This window comes from Mixophyes fleayi, chromosome 1 (genome assembly GCF_038048845.1).
Source record: "Mixophyes fleayi isolate aMixFle1 chromosome 1, aMixFle1.hap1, whole genome shotgun sequence".
NCBI classification, from domain to species: Eukaryota; Metazoa; Chordata; class Amphibia; order Anura; family Limnodynastidae; genus Mixophyes; species Mixophyes fleayi.
The window spans coordinates 173,805,951-173,818,108 of NC_134402.1; positions in this window are offsets into that span (position 1 = coordinate 173,805,951).

The following is a 12,158-nucleotide window of genomic DNA, read 5'->3' on the forward strand; positions in this document are numbered from 1 at the left end:
GCAATCAGTGGAATAATTATCAACGTGATAGACGATATAATAGATGGGGAAACAGGAAGATTTATCCTCAGAATAACATACATCATCCTATGAATAAATATAACTCTCCTTATAGGAGGTTTGAAAGAGAAAACAGAAGGTATGATAGGAGAAGTTATAATCATCCTTATAACCATCCTAATAAGTTTGAGGTTCTCAAGAGATATGGATCAATCTAAAGAAGACCCGACTACACAAGAATATAGGGGTGCTAGACCTAAACTTAGACAACTGACCAAATGGTAGTTAAAGGGAGAGTGATACCACACAAGATGCCTCTACTGATGTCAGAATTTTCCAAATTCGGTACACTTTCCAACTTTAGAATAAATTTCTCTAAATGAAATGCACTCAATATTTCGGCGCCAGAGCAAGTGATAAAGGGTCTCAAAACAGCATTCCCATTTAAATGGCAGTTTTCACACATTCGCTATCTTGGAGTATCTATTGCAAGGTCTAATGACCAACTATTCCAATTGAATTTCCTACCTCTTATATCTAAAATTAAAAGGGACTTGGCAATTTGGTTGTCTTCTAAATTCTCGTGGATGGGCAAAATGAATATTATAAAAATGAATGTTCTTCCCAAAGTTCTCTACACAAATTATATTAAAACCTTGATGTCTGACAATACACTCATTATTAAACCCGACGATAAAGGCGGAGGTCTTATTATACAAAATGTAGAATACTATAAACGGGAAGCCTATAGACAACTGATGGATGAAGTTTTTTTATAATAAACTAAAATCAAATTCCACATTGCTATAGCAACAAAAATTGCTAGACTTTCTGGACGAGGCTTTGATTGAGAGTGTAATTACTAAAGAGATTCATGATTTTTTTATATGTAAGGTATCCTGTAATACCTACCTTCTATCAATTACCAAAAATACACAAAACTTTAATAGCACCGCCAGAAAGACCTATCATATCTGGGATTGGTTCCTTACGTAGTAATCTGTCTTTTTATGTAGATACTTTTCTACAAAAATATGTAGTTACACTACGTTCCCATATTAAAAGACAATACTTACTTTTTACAGCTTGTGACAGACATTCAATGGAAGAAAACATAGTTTTCTAACATGTGATGTCGAGGCCCTATATTCGAATATCCCCCATAACCAGGGAATAGAGGCAGTTAAACATTTTCTTTCAAGAGACGATACTATTGATGTAGCTTTAACTGAATGCATTCTACAGTCTATTAGATATATATTAGGATGCAATTATTTCACGTTTGATTCTCAATATTACCTGACTTATTTTTTTGTTTGGGATGGAGACAGTGCCTCTGTCGATTTCTTTGTATCACAGTTGAATAATAATGAATTTGGGTTGAAATTTACCAGTATTCATTATACATCACAGATTAATTTTTTGGATGTGGCTCTTTCTGTTATAAATGATAAAGTGATCACCAAACCTTTATAAAAGATGTGGATTCATCGAATTATTTGCATTATAGAAGTGGACATGCTAGAATGTGGAAAAATAATATCCCAAAAGGACAGTTTCTTAGAATTTGCAGGAACTGTTCAAGTTTGAGGACTATAGAGAATAGGCCCATAGAATGCATTTATCTTTTTTACGACAAGGCTACCCTAAACTTCTGCTAGATAATGCCTTAATGCAAGCAGAATGTATAGATCGAGAATCTCTTCTGACAAATACGGGCAAAGTGAGATCTGCTAAATCACTAGCCTTTATAAAACTCAATATAATAACTATGCTGGTAATATAAGAAGTATTATAGAGAAAAAAAACTCTCACATTCTACAAATGGATGACCTGATAGATTCTCAAATAAAAATGGGAGGGAAGAATGTTATTTTCAGGAGAGCAAGAAACCTGAAGGAGAGACTGGCTCCAAGTCATTTCAATATGAAGAAACAAACAAAAAAAAAAGATAACACAATGAATCCACAATTGTTACAAGCGGAACAAATACCTTCACATATAAACTGCAGTAACTGGTTATCAACAAGACCTTATGGTTTCTACAGATGCGGCAGAGTGAGATGTATGACATGCAAATCCGCAGATTTTGGAACAAATGATTTCAAGTCCTATGTGTCTAAAGAGATTTTCAATATTAAGAAATGTTTAGATTGTAGATCTAGCTATGTGGTATATCTAATACACTGTGGATGCGGCTTGCAATTTGTAGGCCGCAAAATTAGACCAATAGATATTCGGTTTTTAGAACATAGACAAAATATAGTTAAAGAGGTTAAAACTCATACATTTTTGCAAAATGTCATTGCTTGTCAAAAGGGAAACTTAAAACGAATCTGAAAGCCAAGGCAATAGAACAAATTGAAAATACACCCAGATTCGGTGATAGATTCACAATCCTATACAAAAACGGGAGGCGTATTGGATCTTTAAATTAAGAACATTGCCACCATATGGGTTGAATGACACACTTGATCTAAATAATATTTAATTTATATTTACATGTTTTTATTTGGACTATTAGATCTTATACATATAGTAGGGTTTCTATTGGGATAATTTGATCAGATTCTAGTTGATGGATTGTATATTTTTCTTTTTTAATTTTCTTTTGTATCTAAGTAAATACATCTTTTGCCACACACCAAAAGGCTAATTTTATAAGATCAAAATGTATATCGTTTATAAGAATTGTTTTTTGTTCAACCATGTAGGCATTCTTAGAAGGATCGGACTATAAAAAAATTTTTTTTAGTAAGGAGTGTAAAATGCCTATCTAGCTTATATGTTATTATCATGGATAATCCGTGGTTAGTTAGAATTATGTGTATCAGATGCTAAGCAACTTGTTATTAGAATTGGTAGTTTACCTAGAGTATAAGAAAGACGTTCCTTAAACTCCTCCTGATATGATCGGTAATTGCCTTTGAAAGATGCCAATGGAGGCGAAACCTTAGTATGATATTATTAACAACTAAATTATTACTCTAGAAAAGAGACTGATCAAAATTAAATCACTGAGGAATTTATAAACAGGAGATCATTCAAGGGTTTTGAGTTCGTCGAAACATGTATATTAAATATACTAACTGCTTAGAACTATTCTAACTAGCAACAGAATTACATGTTAATCTGATTTGCTGCCTGAAAAATTATTATTATATATTGTTTTTAATCTAACAAAGAAAACCTTGTATCTACTGCAGATAATGTCATGTTATGTATCTTTGCAAAATCTCTTTACTTTTACTACTTCATCCACATAATTATCTTCTCTAGATTATGTCTCTAGATTATTTGTCAAAAAGGTACAACTTTATGTTTCATACTTCATCTATAATGTTACATAATAACGTCTTGTTTGTGCAGTAAAATAATTTAAGACCAATATATGTTCTATTAACTATATTTTAAAAACTTGAAGCTCTTTTGCAACATAACAAAAGGTTTCATCATACAAATTTGATATTTTATCAATCAATGTAGCTAAACCATGGATATAAAACCAATTCATATTTCTATGTGCAATGCCTATAACTTTTAATGTAATCTATACTTGTACACCAGTTGATTCACTAATAAATTGTGATACTGGTTGTTCACTTTTTTCATCACTTTTCTTTCTTTTGATAGTCAATTATCTATTAAATACTTTTGCGATACAATTTCCTTTAAATCATTTTGTGTAAATATATTAACTGGAATCACCTAACCTAGATAACATATTCTACCTTAATTCAGTGGTATACACTTATATGCGTTACTTCCACATTCGTAATATATTATCTGATAAAATACATGGTATTGCTACATGTAATACATTTATGTATACAATATCTATAAAAACTTACCGTACTTGTTTTTCTCTAACTGCTCTTTACAATCACCATCTTGTAACATTATAATATTGTAATTTCATGCTACTGTTCCCAAAGATCTCTTTGATCCAACATATCTAAACTTTAGATTTATTTTTAAATGCAGGACTTTTCCCAATTTTACCTAGATGTTCATTTCTTTCATCTATAGGTCTATTAGTAAAATATATACATATAAAACACTTTCAGTCAATACATGTGGCAACAATTTTAAGTAAAGAGGCCGTGTTTCATTATATTTCCCAGCAACTTGTCTTCCCTCCTGCAAATTAAACAACTCTAAGATTTAAAGGTATTGGCAACAATTCAACATATTGGTGTCCATGTAGTGTATGTGTACATATCCAAAAATTAGTTTAATTGCTCGTTCTATCATACCATGATACAAGTCTATATATAGGCTGTCGATTTAAAAAAAAAATGTTCTGGATTCATCTGATACCATTTTACACATCTTTCTTCAGGAGGATTATCACAATAACGACATATACTCATTTCAGTTGGCAGCTTCTCACCACAATCTTCAGGTTCATCTTCAATTACTTATATTTTAATTCTACCTTACATGTGTCATTATTGTATGTGTTATTAGTTATGAGTAGAATGAATGATCAAGACAGTTTTGATTGTCTTTTTTTTTACGACTATATGCTCAAAACCACTACCGGATCTTACCATCAGGTCCTCATAATCAAATGTCCATAAAAAATAATATAAGGTATAACAATAAAAATAAATCATGCCTATAGCGGTGACAATAATTAGGATATTTTTCTTTGACTTCTGGGTCAGATTCTTCTTCCCAAACCACATTTTTGTCCAAGTCCTGAAACAAAATTGTTATATATAGTTCCAAAACTTTATTATTCTCTGAGTCTTTCCAGGTCACTGTCGGATCGACTACCTTCTTGCAGTGGGATGCGTGAATCCAAGTGTCTTTTTCTTCAACTTTCAACGCTGTTATTGTGGTTAACAATACTTGATACAGTCCTTCCCAACGATCTGTCAAACAACCAGAGCGTAAAAAAAATTATGACCATAACATATTCCTCGTTGTATATACTGACAGTTCTCAATAGGCATTTGTAGTACAATCAGTTTCAAAGTCCCTTGTTGCTTTTTTTTTTTTTTTTTTTTTAACTGCTTACTCATCTCATTCAGGTACTTAACAGTTACGTCTTGAATGCATTTTATTAGTCTCTTGCGGGCTGATAATAATATTGGGTTGTCTTCTGAACAAAATTCATTTGGTGAAAAAATTGAATGGAAATCAAGGAGTGGTTCTGATACTATAAAATATTAGAGATAAAAGGGACGTACTAAAAGGAATGACAGCTTCAGTCTGCTAAAAGGAATGCCAATAGACTTCTATGATAGAAAAATGTATTTTTATATATATTTTAAAAACTCTTATACTTTTTAAATATATCTTTCACCCACTTATTGCTAAGGTACTTGGTCATGTTTTACATGTGGAATGACGTGGAATGACGGACAATTACTATGGAATGACAGCTGTTTTCTACGCCATGTCAATGAAGAAATATCAGTAAAAACTTGCATTTTTCCCAATAAAACACCCCTATTTCTCCCATATCCCCTAGATCCACACACTAATCCCTTTGCATATGCGCTCCCCCACACCTGTACCCCACCAAACAAGTCTCATAAAGTGGAATGACAAACGATTACTGTGGAATGATAGCTGTTTTATACGCCATGTCAATGCAGAAATATCAGTAAAAACTTGCATTTCTCCCCAAAAAACACCCCTATTTCTCCCACATCCCCTAATCCCACACACTAATCCCTTTGCATATGCACTCCCCCTCACCTGTACCCCACCACATTAGTACAATTTGCACAGGTACATCAGTCATGAAAAGTCCCTAATAAAAAACATTCTTGGGTCAGACAGTCAGTGGTATTATATTACACTTGGGTAAGGGGTCTTATCTAAAGTAAGCACTACATGAGTTAATCCACTTTGCAAAAACATGGCTTGTACAGTTAATATCATACATCAGAGTCATAGGTCTCTTACACTTTAAATATGACATATTAACATATTGACATATTAACATAGATCTGTTGCTGGTTATAGCAGTGTGCTGGGGAAATTTGTCTGTGTTTTTTCCTTTTAGGATAACCCCACCCTTTCATGCACCTGTTATAGCCTATAAATTGATTTGAGCAACTTCCAGTTCTTTATATTAACATAGTAACAAGTTATAAGTACATTTATATAGTGTATCCTAAACTTCACAATAATTCCATGGCATGCACTGCCCACATGCTTGGATTTGTAGTTCCACATCAGGAGACAGAATATATTTAGACTTGTAGTTTTTAAATTGCTAGATTAAGGTTATATTATCTCAAGTACAAAATCAGGCTCTCTTTTTTGATAAGATTGCAATGTAATGCAAACAGAGCTGCAAATTACATCAATGGTAACCAACCTATATTAACTGTACAAGCCATGTTTTCGTGAACAAGATTAACTCATGTAGTGCTTACTTTAGATAAGACCCCTTACCCAAGTGTAATATAATCCCACTGACTGTCTGACCCAAGAAATGTTATTAGGGTCTTTTCATGACTCTGATGTCCCTATACATAATGCTGTACATGACTCCGATTTGTTATCTATTGTCTGATACTTTTTTTATTACTGTGAAAATAAAATAAAAATATTGCTTATAAATAAAAGATGTAATGCACATCAACATGGACCATCTTTAGGTGTTGGCTTTTTAAGACACCCCATAACATTACATTTTCTCTATTATCTGTTGAGATTTCATGTAAGCAACATCGCTAATGTTGCCTCTGTTTTATAGACATTTCAGCACCTTCAATGATAAAACTAAGCTGTACTTTATACTGCACCTATAATCCATAACTGCCAGAGGAGTGGCGGGTCATGCCAAGGGGCATGCCTGGTGCTTTTGAAGCACTTGAATGCTCTGCAACTCCCTCATCCCACAACTTCTGCATGATATACCTCCTGAGTTCCAGGACTGTGTTGAAATGGCTGGCAAGTCTCCTAAAATCACAGGACAGTTATGAGATTTATTTTAAAAAATTAATGATGACCAGGGATTTTCTTTGACACTTCTGATTTTTGCAAAAAACAATAAGTATACATGTGAGGATTTTAGATGATCAGATTCAGAAGTCCCATTCAAATCTTTGTATTTCTTAAAAAAGAAAAAAACATTTGATCATGGTCAGAAGATCACCTTCACACAAACTGATAAGCATAGGATTCTGGGGCCACTTAATTACTTTTTATCATTTTGCTGTGCTCCCTTACTTCAGTTTACTCTACAGAAGAGGTTAGTGCGGCGGTTCCCAAAGCGTGCACCGCGGCTCCCAGGGGTGCCGCGGCGCTGTCACTGGGGTGCCGCGGGCCAGCCAAAGAAAAAAGAAAAAACTTACCAATCCGCGCAGCGCCTTCACCCAGCATCCACCTCTCTACCGCAGCTTGTCAGTGAATGTCGACGTCAGTGACAGCTGCGGGAGAGAGGAGGCTGCTGGGCCCCAGCGCCGCACGGATTGGTAAGTTTTTGTGTTTTCTTTTTTTTATGGCTGGCGCGGGGCAGAGTGAGAAGGATCGTGACAGCGGAAAGGGACAGCGGGGCAGCAGAGGGGGGCAGAATGAGAAGGATCGTGACAGCGGAGGGGGACAGCGGGGCAACAGAGGGGGTAGAGTAATAAGGATCGTGACAGCAGAGGGGGACAGTGGGGCAGCAGAGGGGGGCAGAGTGAGAAGGATCGTGACAGCGGAGGGGGGCAGAGTGAGAAGGATCGTGACAGTGGAGGGGGGCAGAGTGAGAAGGATCATGACAGCGGAGGGAGACAACAGGGCAGCAGAGGGAGACAACGGGGCAGCAGAGGGAGACAACGGGGCAGCAGAGGGAGACAACGGGGCAGCAGAGGGGGACAGCGGGGCAGCAGAAGGGGACAGCATGCAGCAGAGGGGGACAGCGGGGCAGCAGAGAGGGACAGCGGGCAGCAGAGAGGGACAGCGGGCAGCAGAGAGGGACAGCGGGCAGCAGGGGGGGACAGCGGGCAGCAGGGGGGGACAGCGGGCAGCAGGGGGGGACAGAGTGAGAAGGATCATGACAGCAGAGGGGGACAGCGTGACAGCAGAGGGGGACAACGTGACAGAGGGGGGCAGCGTGACAGAGGGGGGCAGCGTGACAGAGGGGGGCAGCGTGACAGAGGGGGGCAGCGTGACAGAGGGGGGCAGCGTGACAGAGGGGGGCAGCGTGACAGAGGGGGGCAGCGTGACAGAGGGCTGCAGAGGGGACAGCGTGCCTAGGGGCAGATGGGGCATTTTTGCATACAACTAAATAAGTATTTCTGTCCTGACCTAAATACTTATTACAATTTTCTGACCCAACTACTTCTAAAACAGGACTGCTCAGTAATTATTTTGGAGGGGTGCCTTGAAAAAATTTGGAGACTCTAAGGGTGCCGCGAACTGCAAAAGTTTGAGAACCACTGGGTTAGTGTCTACACACTCACTCAGTGTAACTGAAGGGAGAACTCAACTCTGCAAAAGGTAGATGCTTATTACAATTTACTTCACAGCATTGGAGGAACAGTAGAGCTTATATAGCTTATTTCAATTGTGGTTTTTTTTTTTAGACCAATGATAATCTAGTTTAACTGAAGACCGTATACTGTGTATCATGTCTTATTCTGAAAATGCTTATTTGTATGGCCAACATACAGACATATCAATCACAGAAGCCTTCCAGATACTATGTAAAACAGACTTGAATGAAAAACAAATTATCTCACTACCATCTATACAACCAAAGGGAGGAGAAGTGTTTCTATACTCGCCCTCTTCTTCTGACCATGATCAGAAACTTGACTTTCCTTTTGATCAGTATAGATGGATATCGAAAGGTTCAAATTTTCATGCTAAAATCGCCCAAATCCTCCCGTTTGTACTGAAGAGATACTACTATTTAAAGGCCCCAAAAGGAAAAAAGAAAGACTCCCTTCATGGCTTTCGTAAACATGTATATTGCTTAAGGGAATGCAGAAAAACAAAAAAGCTTTTCATTTTACATTATTTGGGAGATGAAACACTGTACCATCCTCCTTGCCATGGAAATAGCAAAAATACAGGTACCAAGAAGCCATTTACTGCCACAATGAAAAGTGCTATCAAAGAAATAAGAGAGTCTGTTGAATTAAAGAAAGGACCAATGAAAACCTACAAATGTCTGCAAAGTGTACACTCACTTATTGGCACTGACAAACACATGGCTGTTGATCGTCCAAGGAACCTTAAACAGGTACAAAATATTTCTTATCAAGAGCGTAAGAAAAAATGCATCAGTAATGATGAATTTTTTTGCCTAGTTGAGCTATCAGCCCACCTTAAAGATTACATAACACATGTTGTACTTATGCCAGATCTTGTAATTTCATTTGGACATCCAGATATCATTAAACAGGCAAATGAACTTATCTGTATATCAAATAAAGATATAACATTACCCCAGCTACTATCCTACGATACTACTTTCAATATTGGCAATTTTTAGTTATCTACGTTTGTAGTGAGAAATATTAAATTATATAATAATCCAATATTCCCTGTGGCTTTTCTTCTTCATGAAAGAAAATTCAAATCTTACCATCAAGACTTTTTATGTAAAATTCTCAAGCGTTTGGATGGGCATAAGATCACACGTGTTCCCATTGTCACAGACAGAGAGTGGGGTATTGTGAAGCCTCTGCAGACTTACTTTCCTAAAATGCCACAAATCTTCTGCACTAACCATATTTTGTCAGATGTTGGCATCTGGATAAGAAAGCATGGGGGGAAAAAAGGATGACTTAAAAATTCTTAAAAATCATGTTGCCCAATTGCTAAATACAGACAGCCCAGAATTGTTTCACAAGACATACAAAAAGTTCAGCGTGCAATGGAGTGACGCTTTCAAAAGCTACTTTGATACACAATTAAAGGGCTGCATTGTAAAAAATTCAGCAAAGTTTAATACTTGCAAATATGCTGCGTTTCAAAATGACACAAAGGCAACAAATAACATCAGTGAGAGCCTCAACAAAGTCATAAAAGATGAGCTTGCATGGAAGGAAGTCCCAATTGATACTGTCATCCTTGCCATGTTCTACATGCAGTGCTATTATTTGTATGAATTTAAACGGGCATACTGTGGACTTGGAAATTACAAGCTTAAAGATCAGTGTTCAGTTCTTAGAAAGTCAGTTACTGAATTAACATTTCCAGAGTTTTTCCCCCTTGAATCCATCATTGATAAGATTAAGGCTACCAGTCCACTTCCAGTGAAAGAAATGGAAAAAAATAAACATTACAGAATGAGCCAAATGTCTTTGGCAAGATATTGTATTGAAACTGGTGGAGTTTCCCTTTGTCCTCAATCATCAACGTTTGTGGTGAGAAATGTTCATAGACCACAATTTGAGGCAGTAAGACTACTGCCAGAACCCTCTCATTGCTCCTGCCCAAGTACAGGGAAATGCTACCATATTATAGCAGCACAATTTTCAATTGGATACAAAGAGCCTACGGATAAACACACATACTCATTGTCAAGACTCTGGAAGAGGAGGTGTGGGAAAAAAACAAAAATCTGGGAGAAAAAGGCCAAGAAAGGATGATACTGATTACAAATGTACAACAGCACCAGACTCAATTCTGTGGTCCTCACTTGAAAGAGGAACCCATCTTCTTGAAAATACAGAGATGAGCTCACCAATAACAAAAGATAATATAGACTTAGATCCGGAGGATTACATTAATGCACCAAAACAACAGAGCCAAGGAACATGGTGATGTTCTTCTGTCCATTGCAGCAGCCTGTCATCAGTTGGCAAATGTAGTGTTTATTCAAGCAGAATGGAAGGTGTACTTATGTGAAGATGCCATTCAGCAAAATAATTCCTATGACTGTGGTGTATACGCAGTTTTAAATGCTTATTGTATTATTTATGGAGAGCAATACAAAGCCATAGAAAGTCAGCGCGTTAGAAGATGGATACAGAAAGATGTAGTTTAGCATAAACAGTGCAGCTGTAAGAAAAGAAAATTTAAGTCATGCAAGTATTCATACAATGAAATGCACAGCAAACTCATTACAATCAACATGAACGTAAAGATATAGGAAAAACCACTAGTGAAATACCTAGCATCACTCGTTAACAAGTATATATATATATATATATATATATATATATATATATATATATATATATATATATATATATATATATATACACACACACACACATCACATGTAACACTGGACACTTAAATATGATGTTACCTCTGTGATATTTAAGCTCAACATGTGTACAATAACGTTTCAACTGGATATTGACCATTTATGGTTTGCTGCCAACTAGAGAGCTTCTTAAACAATGGACCTTATTCCAGAATCGTGCGAGTACCTGTATTTTATTCCTTTTACGATACTGACTATTGTCTCCAATATATTCCTGTGTCATTCAGAAGGCGTATAAAACAGCTGTCATTCCATGTTATGAGACATGTGTGGTGGGGTACAGGTGTGGGGGAATGCATATGCAAAGGGATTAGTGTGTGGGATTAGGGGATGTGGGAGAAATATGGGTGTTTTTTGGGGGTCTATTTATGACCCTTCATTTTTTTTAGTTGAAACTTTTCAATCCTTTTCTCCTTGATAAGGATTGAAAAGCAATGGCAATGTATTAAAAAAAATCTCAGGGACAGCAGTGCAGAAGTGACACCAGTGTATAGCAGTCTTATCTCCTTCTTGAAAGCTATTTGTTTTGGTTACTGCCCATGGGCTGACTATAAATGCCAGGCATATGCAGAGTCATCTCCCACTACTATTCTGTGTTGCTTGTGAGACGGACAGCATTACTGAAGAATCAGTAAATTGATGAATGAATCTCTTTGCAATATTAACCTCTAAACGGTATGTACAATGTTTTCTGAAGTATTGTTTCCTATTTCTTTAAACTCACTTTTAAAAATAATGTGAATAAATAGTGTTTTAGTAATAAATAATGTACTGGAATGTTATATAAATGGAAGATATATATCTATCTCAAACACTTGAGTTAATATTAAAATAGTGAGCCCTGATTTCAAATGTAACTTATTAAAAGCATTTTTTGTAATAATATATGAACCCCAATTGATCTAAAACCTGTATGCATAAAAAACATGTATTTATGACCAAGGGTTCACATGTTATAGCAAAAACAAATAAGTTAATATTT